The sequence below is a fragment of the Primulina eburnea genome, chromosome 15 (assembly GCF_022965805.1).
Source record: "Primulina eburnea isolate SZY01 chromosome 15, ASM2296580v1, whole genome shotgun sequence".
Lineage (NCBI taxonomy): Eukaryota > Viridiplantae > Streptophyta > Magnoliopsida > Lamiales > Gesneriaceae > Primulina > Primulina eburnea.
The window spans coordinates 15,983,804-16,008,298 of NC_133115.1; positions in this window are offsets into that span (position 1 = coordinate 15,983,804).

Sequence of the window (24,495 nt, forward strand, 5' to 3'; positions counted from 1 at the left end):
CTTGGAGAGAATGTATGTGTATATTTCGGCCATTGCATGTGGTAAATGGGGGAAGGGAGACTTGTCTTGGTCTTGCAAAAAGTAGAGACAAAAGTAGCATGCCAAGCCTTGATAGTTGCAAAAGTTGTCTCCAACCCTTCACCTCCCATGCATGCATATATTATATGGTTTTTAACAAATTAAAAACCATGGACTAAATTTAATTATCTCAAACATATTTGAGACTAATTAAACCTTACTTGAATTTACCCAAGTCCCACTAGTTAAATAATAATTTAAATTGAGCTCTACAAGACTCAATATGATTTAATTAATTCAACACTTGAATTAATTTAATTATTTGGACTCTACTAGGTCCACTAGTATTTAATTAATTCAACGCTTGAATTAATTTAATTTAGTCCATAATAATGTTTATGAAAATCACAATTTTCAAATACATTATTCACTTGGCCAACTTTTAATTTAGGAACACTTCCATAAATTAAAATTTACATTTCTCTCATAGAAGTCATACTTCTATTTTTCCTTACACTTATAAACTCATTTATAAGTCGTTCAACACATTGAACTAGTTTCTCCTTTATAGAAGTCATACTTCTAATTTTCCTTACGCTTATAAACTCCTTTATAAGCCGTTCAACACATTGAACTAATTTTACTTCTCAACGGGATCTAGAAAGCCAACACTTGTGTGGCCCTCAATGGTTCATTGATACAACTAGTCGTGGGTTCACATCTCCATGTGATTCGGACTAAACATGTCCTTATATGAGCATACCCCAATTGCTCCATTCTTATTTATCAACCCCTTGATAACAAGAACGTCAGAACTCAAATCTGATAGTACCCAACCAACCATGTTAAACGCCTAGCAACATCGCTTACATGATTCCCTAGGTATCAAATGATAGTGCCTGCAAGAACCATTCAATTATGGTTAGCGCACAGTACGGTCCCTTCAACTCATATATCCCGACCGATTCGACAACCATTGGTTTATCGAGATTTGTCAATGAATCGATACTACGTGTCATGTCGTAGTTGCATCGATGGTGTAATCTATGAAACCCCTTTCATAATTACCACCATACTCTGATCAGAGATTTCAATCTACATACACATGAGAACACATAGGATATCCATACCCGAAGGTAAGCGGTGAATCCCCGACTACAATGCATCGACTCCTATATGTTTCGACAGAACACCCAACCTTGCCACCTGATGACCATATGAGAGTCGGTAAACAAGCCAAAGTGTAATTCTAGCACATAGAGTCTCAATGTTGTCCCGGGTCATAAGGACTAATGGTGTACAACCATAAACTAGGACCTTTCCACTTGATAAGTGAGAACCACTTGGAAAGTCCTTTATGGAGGGTTGTTCAGTACACTCTACCAGGAGCACCTATCTGCATGATCGGACATCACAATGTCTCCTACCAATGAAACATGGTACTCACATTGCAGATACTAGTCTCTAACTCGAGCGGCCTATATCCTTCTTAGCGGCGGCTGAATCAACTAGGAACTGTTTAGAATATACAGTATTCCAAATATGAGTTTCATGATACTCATCATATGAGCATCTCATATTCTTTCTACTATTTGTATATTCAAGGACTTTATCTATGCAACTAGCATGGGTATACAGATAAAGAAGTGCCAAAATAATAATTTCAAATATTATCAAAATAAAGATCGTTTATACATAGAGTTTCATTGTGAACACTCGGCCAACACTTGGCTCGACGGGCACCTACTCTAACAGTCAGTACAGCACATGCTCCTATCAGTCAGAAGTTAGAAGATGTTGATATTGTCAGAGACTTTCCTAGTGTCTTTCCTGAGGACGTTTCTAGCATTCCACCTGACCGTGAGGTCGAATTTTCTATTAAGTTGATGCCGCGTGCTGTACCTATTTCTAAAGCACCTTATCATCTAGAACCCGCTAAAATGAAAGAATTAAAAGAACAAATGCAATAATTTCTGGACAAGGATTTTATTCACCCTAGTTATTCTCCGTGGGACGCACCAGTATTATTTGTGAAGAAGAAGGATGGTAGTATGATACTTTTTATTGATTATCGACAACTGAATAGAGTCACTATCAAGAATAAGTATCATCTGCCAAGAATTGAAGACTTATTTAATCAGTTGCAAGGAGCATCGATATTCTCGAAGATTGATCTTCGTTTTGGATACCATCAGTTGAAAGTGAAAGAGTCTTATGTTCATAAGACATCGTTTTGGACTAGATATGGGCACTACGAGTTTATGGTCATGTCATTTGGGTTGACCAATGCACCAACGATCTTCATGGATCTCATGAATCGCGTATTTATGTCGTATCTAGATCAGTTTGTTATAGTCTTCATCGAAGATATTTTGATATATTCGAAGAATAAGGTGGAGCATACTCGGCATTTGAGGACAGCACTGCATGTACTGCAAGATAGGAAGTTGTTCGCAAAATTCAGCAATTGTGAGTTTTGACTTGATAGAGTGACATTCTTAGGCCATATCATTTCTAGTGATGGAGTCGAGGTTGATCCAAGTAAAGTCGAGGCAGTGAAAGAATGGCCAGTACCGAAGAGCGTAACCAAGATCCGAAGTTTCTTAGGACTATCTGGCTATTATCGAAATTTATTTCAGTGATTCTCATCTATTGTGGTACCCATGACCGCCTTGACAAATAAAAATACAAAGTTTTTATGGGGATCCGAGTGCCAAGACAGTTTTGACAAGTTAAAGCAAGCCTTGATTTCAGCGCTAGTGTTATCTATGAAAATCGAGGCAAGGAGAGTATGTTCTTTACACCGACACCTCTAAACTTGGTTTGGGTGCATTTCTGATGCAAAACGATTGTGTTATAGACTATGCGTCGAGACAGTTGAAAGTTCACGGGAAAAACTACCCCACTCATGATCTTGAGCTTGCAGCGGTAATTTTTGCACTGAAGATTTGGACACATACTTATATCGGGAGAATTGAAAGATTTTCACCGACCATAAAAGTTTGAAATAATTCTTCACCCAAAAAGAGTTGAATATGAGACAACAAAGATGACTTTAATTAGTGAAAGACTACGACTGTGACATTAGCTACCATCCCAGAAAAGCTAATGTAGTGGCAGACGCATTGAGTCGAAAGGCAACAGTTATTACTCAATTATCACTTCAGAAACCTTTGTAGTCCGAGATATAGCAGTTTGAGCTTACAGTATATGATAGGGGAGAGGCTCCTAACCTTGCCACCTTGACAGTACAGCCGACTTTGAGATATAAAATCCGTGCGGGATAGTCTACTGATGAGCAATTGAAAAAGTGGAGATTGAGATATGAAGCCAAGGGCCGGAAGTTGTATTCTGAGATGGATGGTATAGTTCGTTATCGAGATCGTTTATGGGTTCTTAGTGACGACTCTTTGAGGGAGCTCATTATTAAAGAAGCTCATGATATGCCATATTCCATTCATCCTGGAAGCACGAATTGTACAAAGATCGCAGTTGTTACATTGGTGGCTGGCCATGTAGCGCGATATCCTACGATTTGTGACCGAGTGTTTGACATGTCAACAAGTAAAATCAGAGCATCAGAGGCTAGCGGGAAAGCTTAAGCCACTTCCTATTCCGGAGTGGAAATGTGAAAATATCATTATTGACTTTGTTGTGGGATTGTCGAGGCTATTAAAGGGTTTAATGCTATATGGGTGATAGTGGATCGTCTTACGAAATCAGCGCATTTTCTACCTATCAAGACGAAATTTACCATGACACAGTATGCTGAGTTATATATTCGAGATATAGTTCGTCTGCATGGGATTCCCGTATCTATTGTTTCTGATAGAGATCCGAACGTCATATTTCTGGAAGAGTCTGCATGCAGTAATGGGCACTAAATTATCATTCAGCACCGCATTCTATCCTCAAACCTATGGTCATTCAGAGAGAGTTATTCAAATTTTGGAGGATCTACTTCGAGCTTGTGTGATCGATTTCAAGGAAGTTGGAAACCGAAATTACCTCTAGTAGAGTTCACCTACAATAATAGTTATCTATCATCTATATAGATGGCTCCTTATGAGTCACTATATGGAAGGAAATGTAGATCACCTATTCACTGGATCGAGGTTAAAGAAATAGGAGAGTTTGGTCGGACCTGATCAAGCAAACAGCGGAGCTAGTAGTCAAAATTCTAGATAGAATGAAGATTGCACAAAGCCGACAGAAAAGTTATGCCGACAAGCGACTAAGAGACCTAGAGTATGCAATGGGAGACCACGTATTTGTGAAAATATTAACTATGAAGGGTGTTATGCGATTTGGTAAGAAATGCAAACTTAGTCCAAGATTCATAGGCCTGTTTGAGATTTTCGAAAGGATTGGAACACTAGCTTATAGAGTGCCACTGCCACCGATGCTTTCTGGAGTACACAATGTGTTCAATATCTCGATGCTGTGAAAATACATGTCGAACCCATCCCATTAACTAAATCATGAACCTCTGCAATTAACTCCAAAGATGACTTATGAAGAAAGATATGTCCAAATCTTAGGCAGACAAGAAAAAAGACTCCAAAACAAAGTCATTCCAATGGTTAAGGTCAAGTGGCTAAATCACTCGGAGGAAAAAGCTACTTGGGAAATCGAGAGGGACTTGAGGAATTGTTTTCCGGAGCTATTCGCAAAGTTCTGATTTTGAGGACGAAATTTTGTTCATGGGAGGGAGGAATTTTAAGGTCCAAAATTAAAACGACGAAATCCAACTGCGTTCAAATTTAGGGAAAATAAATAATATCTAATTAAATTATTTAATCGATTAAATTAATTAAGTGTGATATGTTTTTATGGTTTTAAAGTAGTTTTCTACTTGAATGCTTAAAACTGTATTTTTTAAGCTAATTCGAGATGCGATCGAGGAATGGAGATTGAGAGCTGAAAAATGGAAAATATTTTTTTTAAAATAATTGTTTTTAATTATTTAAAATAAGGTTGATGCGTTTTGTTATTTTTGAAAATATTGAGGTGATTTTATACGCCGAAACGAGATTTTTATCGGTATTCGATTTTCATCAAAAATACGAATTTTTTGACAACTCGGCTAATAATTTCACGAACTTTCCTAAACTAAATAATTTTAAATGCACTATTGGGCTTATTGGGCCTAGTATAGCTTTCTAATGTACCCAAGCTAGCACAATTATTATTTTTCAAATAATAAAACCCAAAACCCTACCCTTTTTTTTATTTAATATGCACGCCTCCCACCCCCTAACCACACAAGACTCCTAGCACTCTCAAACTTCACGGCACACCCAATTTTTACAAGAGGAAGGCATCGGTTTTTACAAAGAAATTTCAGCCAAGGTCGCTCGTCGTCGTTCTTCCCATCGTCAACGTGTTTTCGTGTGTTATATACGCAAAAGTACGCCATAATTCTTCATTTTCTCATCACTCCCTAATATGTATTTAATTGTGATTTGCATGAAAAAAAGTTTCCCTTTTAAATTTTTTTCGTTTTTATCCAAATACATGTGTTTAAAGTATGATTTTTGCATCAAAATATTATATATATTTACATGAAGGGGCTGCCATGATTATGGAACGTTTTTACGCGAGTTAAGAGTCCTAGGATGCACGCTGATAGGAGGCACATGAATTAAACACAAGCTGGAAACCGAATTATTGCTTGTGTTTCAAAGGTTCGCGTTTAAGGGGAACAACCATGCATGGATTGGATTTGGCTCGACCACGGCTGGGTTGGAACGTGGTTGGGTCAGTAGAGGAGTCCTGGCCACGCTAGGACTTGAGCACAGTGGCTGGGAAGGAGTCCTAGCAAGCTAAGACTCTACCCGTGGCTTATCGCGAGGGGCAGCTTTGTGCAAGGGAACATGGCTCCACCAGGGTGGTCAGAGCTAGGCTGGGCTTGGTTTCTAGGGGCCTGAGAGGGTTCACGAGGGGCTGAACTTGGGGTTGGCTCGAGGGTGAAGGTCCTAGCAAGGGTTTGAAGAGTCCTATCTACTTCTCGCGCGACTCGGGTCCTTCGCACCAGGGGCTGCAGCGAGCTAGGGTTGGTCCAATTGGTCCAAGAGGGTTTGGTCAGTTGTTGGCTCAAGGTGGCTCGGGCTTGGCTTGTGGAAACCGGGAGTTGGCTCATGGGTTTTAGCTTAAGGTTCGGCCATAGGGTTTTTAAATGGGTAATGATGGAAACGTGGTTCAATGGGGGTCGAATCATGGTTAACGATGGCTAATTAAATATAAAAAATCTATGTTTAAAATTTTGGAATTTTATAATAATGTTTGAATTTAAGTCGGGATTAAAACGCATTAAGAATTTATAATTAAAGAATAAATAAAAAAACCATGGATTTAAGCTAAATAAAAATTTGAGAAATTTAATTTATGCTTAATAATTATTTGGGATGGTCTAGAGTCAAAAACGTTCATTTTACACATGAAAAATAGTAAAAGTAATGGCAGTGTTATGAATGCTGTAAAATATGTTAATATGATTATTTTAAATGTATATGAAATTTTATGGTGAAACGTTAACTCTAAAAGATATGTTTCATGTTTGGTTTAAAAGAAAAATGATTTATGCATGTTTAATTTTATAAGTGATGAAAATATGAAATGTTGAAGGAAGTGAAGTAATTATGACTAATACGATGATACGTAAGGCCAAGACTCAGTTGACGGGTGAGACTGTCGCTGATGTCCCCGCCGCCCAGTACCGTGGTTACATGTAGATGGATCCATCGACCCCTAATACGAAATTCACAATTAATGATAAGAATTCAACGAAAAAGGGAATACGTAAATGTATATGATGAATATGAATATGTTTATGATGTTATGAAAAATTTTTATGTTTATATTTATGCATGATTATGAAAATATTATTTTACGTAAAAGTATTGTCACTGTCAGATGTGATTGTATACGTAGTATTTGTTATCAATATTATGGTCTGCTGAGTCATTAGACTCACTAGGTGTGATCGATGCAGGTTAGTTTGATAATAATGATATTGGAGGTAATAATGATATTGGAGGTCTTGATGGTTGATTTTACTGAACTGAAGGTCCACATAACCCATGGACCAACAGTAATTTTCCGCACTTATGATTATGACTTATGATTTTAGTTTATGTTAAAGATAATTTTACGAATTTTATTATGTTTTTATGTGGTTTTAGAGAGGTTGCTAGTTTTAGCTTTATTTCTAAGTTAGGATTTGAAAACGTTTGACGATTTTATGTTTTGAACTATTTCTTTTGAATTTTTAAATATAGTTGGATCTTTATTCTTAAAATGGTGTCAAAAATATTTTAAGTAAATATATATGTATTTTGGCCGAGATTATGGAGCATAAAAAAAAATTCTAGTACTTTAAGAAAACGAGTAGTGGACGTTTCAGAGGGTTTTCTTCATTCTCCGCCTATTTGTTTTCCTCTTGTCTTGCTTTGTTTTGGAGTCTCGGTTTTCTTCTTCCCACGTGGCAGCGAGCAAAGGTCAACAAAGAAGGTTTACTTGGTCTGTTGTCTGCATCCTCCTCCTGGCAGTTCCTTCGGTGCCAAGTCTACTACGTGACGTTCCCCTTCTTACCATCGGAAAGCACCAGCTATGTTAGCTTTCTTACTTATTTTTTTCTTCTATTTTTTAGTTTTCCTTACAATCTTGGGTTTGTTCGTGGTTTACAAGGATTAGTTCATCTGACCTCATGAGCTTTCACTATAAATCTAGCTCGTATGTGGCCTTATTTTCACCATCTTGATTGAAACGAGAAAATCAAAAAACATTTCATGGAATAGGTCAATTTTTACATGTAGGATGGAAATATTCTCAGGGGATCGCATGCTCCATTATCACTATGTGGTTATTGACTACATATTAGGCGAAATAGATGAAAATTTCATAAACTTTCATAGGCTATCATTCGAAAGATTAAATGTAAAATTTTGTTTAGTCTTTTTTTTTTGAAAAAAAATGGCAATCATATATTCAACATGGGCATTAACTTAAGACATCAACATCTGCGTTCTGGAGCTGCTTTGTTTTTGATTGGTTATTTTCTTGTCTTGTTTTTGTAGAAATAATAACATTGACCATACCTGCATTTTGTTTGTAGGATCATATGATTATGATATAAACTTCTTGGTTTTTTTCAGGATGGTATCTAATACTTTCCTAGGTTCATCTCAAATATCAAATGCAACGGAACATGAAACACAACAGTCCACAACTCGAAAACAACTAAGGAAGCCTCCTAAATCTCCTAAACAATCCAAGAGTAAATTTTTGGAGCATTGTATAAAGGGAGGAAGGAAATTGAGTGATGAATGCAAATATAGCAAAGTTGAGATCACAACAGCTTATGAAAATACTAGTTGGTTAAAAAACCACTTAGTAAGGAGGTGTAAGTCAAGTCCACTCTACGAAATGAGTGGGGATGATAAAAGTCAAACTATATTGACGACTTAGACTAAGGGGCAAGGAAGTGCCTTGCTTCCTCATACTTTTAATAAAAAAAAAGTGAATTGAAAGTTGCAAAGTACGTGATTGTCGATGAAGTGTCTTTTAGGACTGTCGAAGGGAAAGGGTTTGTAGAATTATTGCATGGATTACAACCAAGATTCTTAATTCCTTGTCGAAAAAAAAGTTGCATGTATGGTTTACGATCTTTTCTTAGCTGAAAAAGCTAAGATAAAAAGTGTGATCAGTGACAAAAAGGAAAGTATCACTAGTGATACTTGGACTTCAATTCAAAACATAAATTACATGGTAGTGACAGCTCACTTCTTGGATATTGATTGGAAGCTGCATAAAAGAATAATCAACTTCAAAAAAATCACTATTCATTCTGGAAAAGAAATTGGGAAGATGCTTGAGGTTTGTCTGAGAGAGTGGAAGATTAAAAAGTCTTTTCAATTTTAGTTGACAATGCTTCTTCTAATGACACTACAATTGATTACTTGAAAAGAAAAATGAAAAGTGAAAATTCATTGTTGTTTGAAGGGAAATACTTGCACATGAGGTGTGCTTGTCATATAATTAACTTAATTGTTAAGGATGGCTTGAAAGAGCTTAATGTTTCAATTAAAGCTATAATAAATACAGTTGTTTTTATGCATTCTTCCCCATCAAGATTGAATAAATTTAGGGAGTTTTTCATGCTAGCCAAGTTTTCTAGTACATCAACAGTACCTATGGATGTCAAAACGAGATGGAATGCAACTTATAAAATGATTGAAGTTTCATTAAAGTATAAAAGGGTGTTCAAAATGATGACTGAAGAATGATTGTCTTTTATGAATTATTTTCGTGAACAAGATGATAAGGGTAAAGAAAGTATTGGGCCTCCAATTGCTGATGACTGAGAGATAGCAAAGGCTTTTGTACATTTTCTGAAAAAGTTTTATGATGTCACTTTGGAGCTAAGTACATCAAAAAGTTCGGCCTCTCAATTGATTTATCAATCAATGATTGTACTACAAGTTGAGATGGAAACAATGAGACATGATGATTCAGATCCAATTCTTAAAGAGGTAGCATGTGCAATGAAGTTAAAGTTTGACAAGTCTTGGGGATATTGGAATAGCATGAACCCTTTGATATTTATTGGTAATATTTTCGACCCGAAGAACAAACTTCAAATGATCAGAGTCACTGTCAGAAAATTGGGAGGTACTCTTACAAAGATCAAAGAATTTTTTGATAATGTCAAACAAAACTTGGTAACTTTGTGGTCAGAGTATAAGGGAATAAATAATATATTGAATGTAGAGGGTCAAAGTATGCAAATAGAGTGTGATAATAGAGATGGAAGTATTGGTAGTGGTGGTCTTTTGATGAATTGTTTGATAATTTGGAAGCACAAAGTGAAGAAGAACATGTTCAAGTGATATCCAATGAAGTAGATAAGTATTAGGCCAATGAGATTGAATAACGATCTAATCAATCTTTCAATCTTTTGGAGTGGTGGAAAGGAAGTGAAACTAGGTACCCAATCCTTTCAATGATTTCCAAAGATATTTTTTCAAACCATGCTCAACCGTTGCTAGTGGGTCCGCTTTTAGCTTGGCCAAAAGAGTTGTGGATCCTTTTAGGAACAGTTTGATTCCTAAAATGGCAGAGGCATTGGTGTGTACTAGTGATTGGCTAAGAGCGGAGGAGTTTTCTTTTTGGAAAGATCCAACAGGCGTTGACCTTAAACTATATAAGGAAATTGAAGAAATTGAAAAAAGTAATACTTTTTTATTTAGTTAAGTTTAAATTTATATAATGTCATTGTTAATCTAACATGAATACTAACGTTTCTTTTAACAGCTGCAAATGTCACTCAAGGCCGTGCCAACACTTCATCTTCCTCCACCACTTTGGATTAACTTGAAGAGTATGACTATATTTCTGTTTACTTATTTCAATTCTAATATTTTTAACTAAATGTAGTTTTTTACTTTTTCAGGTCCTTTGATATGGAGGATTTCAACAAAATTTAATTAATAAGACTATATTTATGTTTACTCATTTAAATTTGAATATTTGTAAAATTTAGTTTTTAACTTTTGCAGGTCCTTTGAGATGGAGAAGTTTGAAAAAAAAATTACAGTGAGTAAGAAAATATTTACGTTTACTCATTTAAATACCAATATTTGTAAAATTTAGTTTTTAACTTTTGCAGGTCTTTTGAGATGTTGGAGTTTCAAAAAAATTGCGACGCTATTTTTTGCAACTAATCTAGAATCTTTTAGAATAACAATTTGTGATATATGTGATGTCATTTTGTTTTGAAAATACTCTGCTTATCTTGTAGAATTTTTGCTTATTGAGTCGCTCTTTTGAAACATATCTATTATAAAACTTTATTGTTAGATCTGTGGCGTTTATTTTCTTTTTAAAGTAGATATGACTTGTGTAGTTGAATATTTGCCACATTCGTCCATAGACCTGTTTTGTTTTGAGATATTTATGTTTTCTTGGAATTCATTTGGATAAATCATGTTATTTGTGGTCGCCAAGTGAAATTTGAGGTATGATTATGATTTTTGATTGGTAGGACAGATGATTAAAAGTCATTTTTTTTGTGATTGTGATGAGAGTAACAATTTTGTTTTTTAAATTTTCTGTATAAACGGTATTATACCGATACCGTACCAAAATTGTGGTATACCGAATTTTTTTGTAATAACGGTATGTAATTTATGTCATACCGTCATTTCAATGTACCGACATGACTCGGTATACCAAAATTTCGGTACGGTATCGGTATTCATTTTCGATACCGAAAAATTTCGATAAAGTATACAGTATTATTTTAAAAAATCGGTATACCGTGCCGAATCAGGCCAAGTTTAGATCATTATTCAACGTGTAAATAGGAATTAGTTTGAATAAATGAAAAATTACAAATAAATAAATTGTTAACGAATATTCTAATAAATTAATCTCTAAATTTCCTTATGAAATTCAAGTTCCGATTATAGTCGAACAAAGAAAGACAGGAGAGATGCATTATAAATATATTAAATAATGTTGAGAGTTTAAATATTATATACATGTACATATTAAATGTAGCTTGAATGGAGATGTTGAGTATCTGAAAACTTATAATATAGCATGTATTTTAAATTACGACGGTCATAAATGACGACAATTAATTAAAATGTATTTTAAATTACGGTGGTCATAAATGACGACGATTAATTAAATTTGACCTAGATGATATAGGGACAACGAGTGAATTATTTAAGTTTATATTTGGGATTATGGATTTGAAATCAATGAATAATAAATGTAATATTAAATTTATGTATTATTTATTTACACATTAGTTATCCAAATTAGAATGATTCTCAAATACCTCTATTATTAGATAAATTTAAAATTTATCTTAATTAACATGAAATACTACTAAAATATGTAAGAGATATATTTGAAGTTTATGGTTTTCGCTTCTCTAAATTTATAAAAATGTATATAAAATCCATATATTTGAAATCCATCGATCTTAATTCAACATAATTAAAACAAAGTTAAGAATTTGAAAGTTTACAAGAATATATATGAACACTGTGCCAAAAATCACTTTTTACTTCAGATAATATCTGAAGTAATAGGGTACTTAAGTGCCGAAGTATATGGACGTGAAGTAATAGATGTACCTTTTACTTCGCATAATACCCGAAGTTGTAGTATTGAAAATACCGAAGTCTTTTGGCCGGTTTTGGGAGAAAAACCGGTCCAGAATTGGACCGGTGTCGAAGTAATAAATGTGTTTTACTTCATCGATTATAGTGAATAATGAAGTAGTATATCATATAACTTCCTCTTAATTATTAATTAGCGACGGAATTCATGTTCAAAACCGTCGCTATGTTGCGACGGAATTCATGTTCAAAACCGTCGCTATTTTGCGACAGAAGTAATGTTAAATACCGTCGCTAGTGTGCGACGGAATTCATATCAAAAACCGTCGCTACTTAGCGACGGGGTTCATATGAGTCCCGTCGCTAATATGTTAGGTAAATTAAAAAAAAATTTAATAAATCTGTGTTATGAATTGGTGCGGTAAATATAAAAAATTAATAAATCTGTGTTATGAATTGGTACAATCGTATAAAAGATAAAAATTTTAAGTATCGTAAAGTGGTAAAATCGTGTAAAAAATAAAAATTTTAAGTGTTGTGAAATTGTAAAATCGTGTAAGTGATAAAAATTTTAAGTGTTGTGAAGTTGTAAAATTGTGTAAGTGAGAAAAAATTTTAATTGTTGTGAAGTGAAGTGGAAGAAATTGGAGAGAATTTGTATGTATTTATAGAGAGTGGTGGAAGAAAATAGAGGGAAAAATAGGCGGGATTGAATTTTTTTGAAAATGGCGACGGTCTTAGTAAAAACCGTCGCAATATTTTAAATCGGCGACGGTTAAAATGGAGGGAAATATATCCGGGGTGGAATTTTTTTGAAAATGACGACGGTGTTCTTTTAACCGTCGCAAAATTTTTAATCGGCGACGGTTGACTTTAACCTGTCGCTACTTTTAGCGACGGTCAAATAACAACCGTCGCTAAATATAGCGACAGTTTTTAAAAAACAGTCGCTAGTTTTAAATATACACGGTTTTTATTTGACCGTCGCTAAAATTAGCGACGGGTTAAATTAAACCGTCGCCGATTTAAAATGTGGCGACGGTTTAAAAAATCCGTCGCATGTTTTAATCTTTTTACTTCACTAGGTCGTATTTTCATTATTTTTTACTTTATCAAAATTGATATGCCGAAGTAAAATATATAAAAAAAATACAGTGAAGCCCGTGTTTTTAAACATCCGAAGTAAAATATATTATTTTACTTCGCTTGTGTTATTAATGAAGTTATTGGTAATATATTACTTCGTAATTTATTTTTGCCGAAGTAACGCCTGGCGAAGTAAAATGTCATTTTTCACATAGTGGAAATTATGTGGGAACTATAACTCGTTTATCTTATTTTATCAAAACTTTTTTTGACTTAAATACTATAACAAGTTAATGCTACATTTGTAGCTTCTACTATATATCAGTGCCTTTTGTCAACGTTTGTTGTGTTAAGTAATTTTTATCTAAAAATTTTATAGATTATATTAAAAATTAAAACTAAGCACATTATTTTTTAAAATATATATATATATATATATATATATATATATATATATTTATATATTTGAAAAATTATGGAGTTTATAATATTTTTTTGGTAGGATGAAGTATTTGTCGCTTCATTAAAAATTATAGTTGATTGTATTTGTATAAATACAATATTTAAAATCACATATTCGTCACGTGTTGATACTAGGTGCCGAGTAAATTATTTGTGTCTTGAACTTTATTGACTCTTGTGTAATAAATAATATTTTACGTTTTAACAAATTATGAAATTTATTTTATCTGTCTACTATTACAAGTTGCATATATAAAGACGTTGAATATGCTATAGTACATGAGGTCGTACATGTCACATTGATCTTGAAACACATTTAAGTTGTCGTATATTCTAAATTCGTTCTTAGTCGATTTAGCCACCTAAAATAAAGATAAAGATCACTCAAATTTGGGACTAACATCTGTGATGTCAAATGCAACGTTTCATTAATGTGAACATGAAGATGTCCAATCATGCAGATGTGTGATCATATGATGAGTCACTGTATAACCCTACGTTGGACTTTCCAAATAGCTATTATTTATCGAGTTGATAGTCTGCAGTTAAAGTTTTACATCATTAGTCATTTGACTCGTTTACCGACTGTGTGAGGGTCATCAGGTGATAATATTGGGTGTAGTTTTGACATACATAAAAGCAGATTCATTTAAATAAAGAACTCACCATTCACCTACGAGTGTGGATATCCTATGTGATTTGATGAGTTAATAGTGCAAACAATCTCTACATGGTTGGCGGGTCCAACCTGGGTTTAAGGCAAGTTTGGGGCGTCGAAGGTTCAAAAAATAGGCGGGGTAACAGGGCATGTCTCTGGTTTGATCAAATTTTCCCTGTTGTAATCTCTAATCAATACCAAAATTTGACAAAATCTAGATTCTCTACTGCTTCGCCCCAGTTGTAGTGCAGTTGTAATCCTTGCAATGCCTCCCAGAAGACAAGGATCTTTTCGAAGACCTCATCTTCTATTGCGGCCTTATGTTTTTCCGCAGCCATGTCCATGAATTCCTCGGACATATCTGGAACTCTTGAACTGCTTGCATCGGCCATTACTTTTCTTTTTGGATGATAGTTGTTGTTGGAATGATTGCAAGGAAAGCGGATGATTATTTATAGAGGCAAGGGGATAAAAACCACCGTTGATCTATGAATGTGTAAAGGGTTAGGATGCATATTCGGAAATTGTGCCGGAAGATGAAAAGACGTGCGCAATTATCGAGGTGTCAGACTTATTCATTTCCTGAAATACGAAGCATTTTCAGGCAGGAATTAATGCTGACACCTTCATCATAATGATCGTGACATCTAGAGAAGCTGGATAACAATTTATTCGGGCCCGGAAGACACACCATTTCGACGTGACATCTCATATATAGGACACTTGAAGGCTCCGATGCTATTATTTGCTGCAAATTATTTTAGACTAATCGGGACAGCGAGTGAGACTCTAGCCCGACTATTTTAGGGATGGGTGGTAATACCCTTGAAAGGGCCCGGGTCATGGTTGACCCGGGAAGTTTCGTTGCATGGCCCGTATGAAAACCGAGAGGCCGGGTATTTCCTACATAACCGTCGAGTGAAATGATTAACTAGGGCCCGGGTTCTCATGTCAGAGCCGAGGGCTCAATACCCAAGTAACCTCGTTGGGAGGTCCGAGAAAGGGACTGGACAGGAAGTCAACATCCCTTCTTCTTGGAGTGTCCGCAAAGCTATTGGGAAGAAAGGGACTGGACAGGAAGTCAACATCCCTTCTCCTTGGAGTGTCCGCGAAGCTATCGGGAAGAAAGGGACTGGACAGGCAGTCAACGTTCAAGGGTACAAGTGGTAGGTACGCCCGCGTATCGAGGTAACTCTAGTTTTCCTTCCTATAAATAGCAGGTATAGTTGTCATTTACGGGGTCTGAAAAATTCTTCATTCTCAAGCATTCATACATATTGCTTTAAGTTTCTTCCTTGACAAGTCTGCTGACTTAAGAATCAGAGTGGTCACGCCGGACACCCTTCCGGCGCCCATTCACGAGTTCTTTTCTTATCTGCAGGTGTTGAAAAAGCCATTATCCACACTCAAATTCCCAAACACTATAAATTATTGATTTGGCCCGTTGGAGCTTCTGACCCAGCTCATTCCATTTCAACGAGACAGCATCTTGTGTCTTGAAATTATTTGTGTCTTGAACTTATTGACTCTTGTGTAATAAATAATATTTTACGTTTTAACAAATTATGAAATTTACTTTATCCGTCTACTATTACAAGTTGCATATATAAAGACGTTGAATATGCTATAGTACATGAGGTCGTACATGTCACATTGATCTTGAAACACATTTAAGTTGTCGTATATTCTAAATTCGTTCTTAGTCGATTTAGCCACCTAAAATAAAGATAAAGATCACTCAAATTTGGGACTAACATCTGTGATGTCAAATGCAACGTTTCATTAATGTGAACATGAAGATGTCCAATCATGCAGATGTGTGATCATATGATGAGTCACTGTATAACCCTACGTTGGACTTTCCAAATAGCTATTATTTATCGAGTTGATAGTCTGCAGTTAAAGTTTTACATCAATAGTCATTTGACTCGTTTACCGACTGTATGAGGGTCATCAGGTGATAATATTGGGTGTAGTTTTGACATACATAAAAGCAGATTCATTTAAATAAAGAACTCACCATTCACCTACGAGTGTGGATATCCTATGTGATTTGATGAGTTAATAATGCAAACAATCTCTACATGGTTGGCGGGTCCAACCTGGGTTTAAGGCAAGTTTGGGGCGTCGAAGGTTCAAAAAATAGGCGGGGTAACAGGGCATTTCTCTGGTTTGATCAAATTTGCCCTGTTGTAATCTCTAATCAATACCAAAATTTGACAAAATCTAGATTCTCTACTTCTTTCCTCACAATATACAAAATCTTCCACCACCTTTTGAAGGGGTTACGAGCTCTATCCACTCAACAACCATTCACTGTCGCTCTCCCGTTGTGCCATCGTCGGAATCTTACCTTTTTTCGTTGATTTATTCTCAATGAAATTTTTGTCTAGATTTCTATTTTAATCATACGACATTCAAGCGTGATTTGATTGTCAAATTACAAAAATTTTGAGCTTTCGTTGCGTTTTGATTACGAGAAAACGATACTTTAACATATCACACTCTTATATAACCAATTATTACACTCCAACATTTTCAACGAGGAGTAGTATGACCACAAAGTTAATATTTATAAATGGTATTTCATAGTATAGTATAAATCATGACATGTACGAAAATCAGTAATGAAAAATGCATTTGAGGCAAGATATACTCCCGAACAGGTGTTGTTATATTATAATTATTTATAACAGTCAACTATATGTAAATATTTAAAGTTTTATAATGAGAAATTGCATTTATGGTTATGTATGTTTAATTTTTGGCAAAAACTTATGTGAGACAGTCTCACGGGTTGTATTTGTGACACAGATCTCTTATTTGGGTCATACATGAAAAAATATTACTTTTTATGCTAAAATTATTACTTTTTATTGTGAATATGGGTAGGATTGACCCGTCTCACAGATTAAGATCCGTGAGACGGTCTCACATGAGACCCACTCTTAATTTTTTTTTATTTCGGTATTTTATGTTGATAAATTTCGGTTTTAATCCATCATTTTTTTCTGCGATTTTTGTCCTATTTCAATATGGCATTGATGTGGAACTAATGCGAAGTTGATATGATGCTTACGTTTGTACATTAATATTTTCGATAAAAAAAATTGATCAAATTATCAGAAATTAAAAGATATATAATTAAAATTTAAATTTTAATAATCAAATCACGTACAAATATATAAGAAAAATGCAATTTTTTATTACAAGTTGGTGTACTCATTTCTTACAGTCGTGGAATGGCATCGATTTCAGAGCCAGAGGAATTTGGGAAAGGACACACTTTAGTCACCCCAGATATTGTTCCAATTTTAGTCAACAAAATTATTTACAATTTATTCAAACAACGTAACATAGCATCCATCAATTTGAACGAAGAAAATATATTATTTAATTTGAAAAATAATGTTAGTATTTCTGATGTTTGCTTACCAAGTTGGACTGTACTACGAAGCAGTTGGCTTTTGTTGAATATGCAATTTGGCAGGCAGCACACTCCATGCTACATATTCAATAATAACAAGTTTACTTAAAAATTATCTATCTTATGTACAAGAGAAAAATCCGAAAAATAATCAATCTCGAATTATATATATATATATATATATATATATATATATATATATATATATATATATATATCTCTAAAAATATTTTTTTTTACCTAGTATTACATATATTTTGAAATATATATAATACATCATGTTATATTTTTTTGTTGGACTAATCACGTTCATGAGATGTTGAAAATGTGGCGCACACATGATATTGTATATAAACATAATTATATATATTATTTTTCATTTATTCTTCGAATAAAGCTGCTTCGATATTCTAAAAAAGTAATAATGATCCATCCATGAGCTGCAAATTTTGAATTAGGCATTCTTATGTTTTTCCCATTATTTTTTGGTTTATATAGTTTTAAATGAACAATGAGTAAAGCTTATAATTTTATTTTTATAGCAAAATTTACCATCATTAATAAATTATTCTTAAAAAGTTGATCTGTGAATTTGTTTAATTAGTTAATTTTTTTATAATAACCAGTGAAATTTCAATCTTTGTATCGAAACTTTATTTATTGTATAGCACTACGTTGACAATTATTATCACCACAAAAGCAATATATGTAGGGATATAAATAAACCAAGTCGCTCACGAGTTACTCGGACGTGGGGACCCGGACGCTAACTCATTTCTTAATCATCTTGGGATTAAATTGATCAATTAATTAAACTAGGTCGAATTTTTTTTAAAAAAAAAATACACAAGTGTACGAATTGTTGCAACATGTAATAATCCATCTTATTTAATTTATAATATCAAGTTTATTATCTACAACATGATCCAAAGTACAAACTTGTTCAGAACAAAGTCATAACAACACATTCTACATCTAGGCCCAGATCACCACTCTAATCTCGATCTTTCATCCTCTTCTCGACCTTGATCATGTCCCACCTATTGTCATGCACACATACAAACACAACAACAGCCGGATAACTCCGGTGAGAATATCATTCCAGCATAAACAATGTATACATGCATATCATGCAATCGTATATAAGATTATAAAACATTTGTCAAACAACATGTATCGTAATCCAGAACCTAGGAGAACATAAATCAATACAAATCATAAAATCAAACTCTTTTATTTTTAATCTTTGACTCGATTCTTATCTAGGGATCCCGGTTTGAATAAGAACACAACAAGTCTCACATCTACTCTCCCCTTCTAGATGATGGTACGTTCTTATTCCTAAACTTCGGTACACTATATCGAGTATCTACAATAGGAGCCGATCTACTCCTAAACGCATCGATATAAACTAAACGTCCAGTGATTTGGCACCTCTGCCAAAGACTCTTTGACAATATCTATCTTCTATTCTATGATTTTCTATAAATCAATAGAACAAGCACATACATTCAAAGAGTTCAAATAATCAAAACAATAGCAAGTAAGTATGTGGTTTTGGAAAACTCAAGTTATATCTTACTCGAGTTATCAATCCCGGTTTAATATTGCTTTATACATTTCTTTTCTCGGGGTTTGACTTTGGCTCGTTCTTCTGTCGAATCGAAGTTGAATTCTCGACTTCACGTTTGCAATACCAATCTGGAATGACATTCGAGAAGTACAATATCACATACAACTCAAAGTAAGACTTGATCTGATAAATACTCAATCAAGTTAACTTTCGACAGTATAACGGTACAATCTCGAAATACCCCGGCAATACAAACAACAAACGACCAATCTCAACAAGTCATAATAAATCAAAAAAAAAATTCCAATACCAAATCTGTATAACCACATTCGAATATAACTGGAAAATGATAACAATTGTATACGGTATCCGTTCTTAGATCCGGTTTCGATTATACGATTACAATAATCTCAAGAACACATAATATCAGTCATATCATAATTCCTTCAACATCAAACTTTCAAACCATGTAAGAACATAAGAAAACGTACATCCTTTTGATGTTCTTGATGAGAGGAACACGAAACTAACTTCGGATTAAAAATCGGACGGTCGGATTTTGCACAATCAAGTTTCTAAAATGAAATGCATAAGAATTCTCCCATGGAAGGTCTCAGTTCTTGCTGCATCTCTGAGGGAAGTGATAAGTTTACATACTAAATGCATGGCAAATACATGTGGCTCATTTCTTTGTTCAGCACGTCTCGCGCATATGCGCGTCCAATACCGACGCATATGCGCGAGTGTGAGGCCCGGGGCCGAAGAGGGCGGGGGGTGATCGCCGGTGCGATCAGTTACACGGACAATGAGTGGCTCCTGGCAGGCTTCTAGGTGGAGGGAACATGAATGAACTGACCCACACGGGAATGAGAGGGATTCCGAGACTGTTCAATGTAATTGACTGTACAGTTGAAGAGGGCTTAAAAGATTTGATTGGTACTACTCATATCACGAAGGTGCATCTTCTTTTCGGTAGCTCATCACATAAGAATTCCAAAGTTAAGTGTGATTGACTTGGGGCAATTTTGGGATGGGTGACCTCCTGAGAAGTTTCCCAGGGTGCGTGTGAGTGAGGACATAAGCACGCTGGAAAGACCCGTCTTGATACAGTGAGGACAGTCGTCGAATCTGGGGCGTTACAAGTGGTATCAGAACCGACCTCTCTTAGTACGGTGTGGTTCGGGGACGAACCAAGCGGAAGCTGGTGGGCATGTGAGGCCCGGGGTCGAAGAGGGCGGGGGGTGATCGTCGGTGCCATCAGTTGCACGCACAATGAGCGGCTCCTGGCAGGCTTCTAGGTAGAGGGAACATGATGAAAGGGGATCGGTTACGGTGACCGGAAGCGCAACGGAATTTAAAAATCGAATTATACAAGAGAAATTTCAGCCACCCCATTAAATTGTGTAGCAAATACAATAAAACACAAAAATGACATTCATAGTGTGTTTAGAATTTTACCTATCAATCACAAGGATTGATGTATTGCTCCAACTAAGGTGTAAACACCTTAGCTCTTGAATGGTAGAAACTATATTCAAGCTTTCCAAGTTCTTGAATCTTTCCTTCAAATGAGGCCCACCACCAACTAGGTAGATCCCCTTTTATTTTGCACTAGAAAAATAAAAGGATTTTTCAAAGAAAAGTATAGGCTTTCCTAAACAATTGAAGAAAGAAAAATTGGAGAGGATGAATAGTATTTTCGGCCACTATTCATGTTAGGAGAGAAGGAGAGATATTTTTTTGGTTGTGGAAAAAGTTAAAGTAAAAAAGTTGCATGCCAAGCCTTGGTTATACAAAAAGTTGTCTCCAACCTTTCACCTCCCTTGCATGCTTTTCTATTTGGGTTTGTAACAATTACAAAGCCCATAGACTTTTATTTAAATGTCCGAAACACATTTGAGACCATGTAACCATCGCTTGATTTTACTCAAGCCCACTAGTCTAATAATTAATTTTAATTGGGCTCTACAAGACCCAATATTGTTTAATTAATTCAACACTTTAATTAATTTAATTATTTGGACTCTACTAGGCCCAATAGTGTTTAATTAGTTCAACACTTGAATTAATTTAATTTAGTCCATAATAATGTTTATGAAAATCACAATTTTCAAATACATTATTTGTTTGGCCAACTTTTAATTTAGGAACACTTCCATAAATTAAAATTTACATTTCTCTCATAGAAGTCATACTTCTATTTTTCTTTACGCTTATAAACTCATTTATAAACCGTTCAACACATTGAACTATTTTCTCCTTTATAGAAGTCATACTTCTAATTTTCCTTACGCTTATAAACTCCTTTATAAGCCGTTCAATACATTGAACTATTTTTAACTTCTCAACGGGATCTAGAAAGCTAGTACTTGTGTGGCCCTCAATGGTTCACTGATACAACTAGCCGTGGGTTCACATCTCTATGTGATTCGGAGTAAACATGTCCTTATATGAGCATACCCCAATTGCTCCATTCTTCTTTATCAACTCCTTGATAACAAGAACGTCAGAACTCAAGATTGATAGTACCCAACCAATCATGTTAAACGCCTAGCAGCATCGCTTACATGATTCCCTAGGTATCAAATGATAGTGCCTGCAAGAGCCATTCAATTACGGTTAGCGTACAGTACGGTCCCTTCAACTTATATATCCCGACCGATTCGACAACCATTGGTATATCGAGAGTTGTCAGTGAATCGATACTATGTGTCATGTCGTAGTTGCATCGATGGTGTAATCTATGAAACCCCTTTCATAATTACCACCATACTCTGATAAGAGATTTCAAACTACATATACATGAAAACACATAGGATATCCATACCCGTAGGTAAGCGGTGAATCCCCGACTACAATGCATCGACTCCTATATGTTTCGACATAACACCCAAACCTTGCCACCTGATGACCCCAAGAAAGTCGGTAATCAAGTCAAAGTGAAACGCTAGCACATAGAGTCTCAATGTTGTCCCGGGTCATAAGGACTAATGGTGTACAACCATAAACTAGGACTTTTCCACTCGATAAGTGATAAGTGGAAATTCCTTTTATGGAGGGTTGTTCAGTGCACTCTACAAGGAGCACCTATCTGCATGTTCGGACATCACAATGTCCCCTACCAATGAAACTGGTACTCACATCGCAGATACTAGTCTCGAACTCGAGCGGCCTATATCCTTCTTAGCGGCGGCTGAATCGACTAGGAACTGTTTAGAATATACAGTATTCAAAATATGAGTTTCATGATACTCTTCATATGAGCATCTCATATTCTTTCTACTATTTGTATATTCAAGGGCTTTATCTATGCAACTAGCATGGGTATACAGATAAAGATTTTCCAAAACAATAATTTCAAATATTATTAAAATAAAGATTGCTTATACATAGAGAGAGTTTCATTGTGAAAACTCGGCCAACACTTGGCTCGACGGGCACCTACTCTAACACATGAATGAACCGACCCACACAGAAATGAGATGGATTCCGAGACTGTTCAATGTAATGGACTGTACAGTTGAAGAGGGCTTAAAAGATTTGATTGGTACTACTCATATCACGAAGGTGCATCTTCTTTTCGGTAGTTCATCACATAAGAACTCCAAAGTTAAGCGTGCTTGACTTGGAGAAATTTTGGGATGGGTGACCTCCTGGGAAGTTTCCCAGGGTGCGTGTGAATGAGGACATAAGCACGCTGGAAAGACCCGTCTTGATACAGTGAGGACAGTCGTCGAATCTGGGGCGTTACCGCGAGACCTACTGTCTCTACGCATAACGTTTCCTCTTCTCGTGCATATGCGTGCCCCGTCCTCACGCATATGCACTAGACTCTCTATCTCGGCATTTAGGAAAACACCATCTCGCGCATATGCGCGAGACTTACTGTCTCGGCATGTGCTTCTCGCGCATATGCGCGCCTCATCTCGCGTATGTACGCGAGGTTTGCTGGACTCCACACACACATACCCTTGTCCACGTCTTCCTCGGGCTTTTCCTTCAACAATCATATCCATTTATCAATTAAATAATATCGAATTACAATAATATAATCTCGGGCCTTTCATCGGAGCACAACTCGGTAAAAATTTCATTCGAGCTTATGGAACCGAGCTCAAACTAGATCTTAAGTTCTACAATTTTATCGAGACGATATCAAGATTCAAAATGTTCGGCTCATATGCAAGCGAGCATGTTCGCGAGTTTGAGCTCGAGTTCGAATTCAATCCCGCTTCGAGCCCGAGCTCAACTAGTTTTTTGGGCCATGAGTTTTTGTCTCACATTGCTAGTGAAAAGTAAGACATTGAAATGTTATAAATGAGAAGCATACCCTTAATTCTTCATTTCTTAGCTGGCGTTTAGGCTAAAAATGCTCGATGATCTATAAAACGAGTTAAAAATTAGCTTGTTTAACGAGCTCGAAAATAAGTTTCCTTAACGAGCCGAACACGAGCTCGAACTAGGATCATTAAACATCATAAAAGAGCTATAAATGAACTGAGCTCGAGCTATTAACGAACCAAATTTAGTAATTTTCATATGAGTCGTGCTCGAACCTGATAATAAATCTCGAATTGAGCTTGAGCCTATTATACCCTAAACGAGCCAAGCTCGAGCATGCGTATTCGACTCGGCTCGATTTGTTTATCTAAGATATGAGATATATTTTGTTTAACAGTAAGACGCGTAAGACAGTGTATGACCGTAAATTTGTGTTTATCATAATTAAGTGTTATATGAAATGTTACAACATTTCAGACAACATGCATCGGAATATAACTTTGTAACACAAATCCGAAAAATAATCAATCTCGAATTATATATATATGTTGAAATAATATATTTTAATATGGAAAAGTAATAGTTGAATATTTGAATGTTGAAAATAAGAGTTGTAAAGTTAGAAATTTGTGTGTGATGATGTAGGTAATGATGTATTTTATTTTTGGATTATGTGTAATGAAACTCTATAAATAGATCTCTCATTTGTGAAGAAAATCACAATTGAGTAGAGAGAAAAATATTATAAAGTGTGTAGTTTGGTAAATTTTGAGAGTTTGAGATTTTTACTTTTTACCATAAATTTTTACTTTTTCACAACACGTTATCAGCACGAAGCTCTAAAAGTCCTACATAC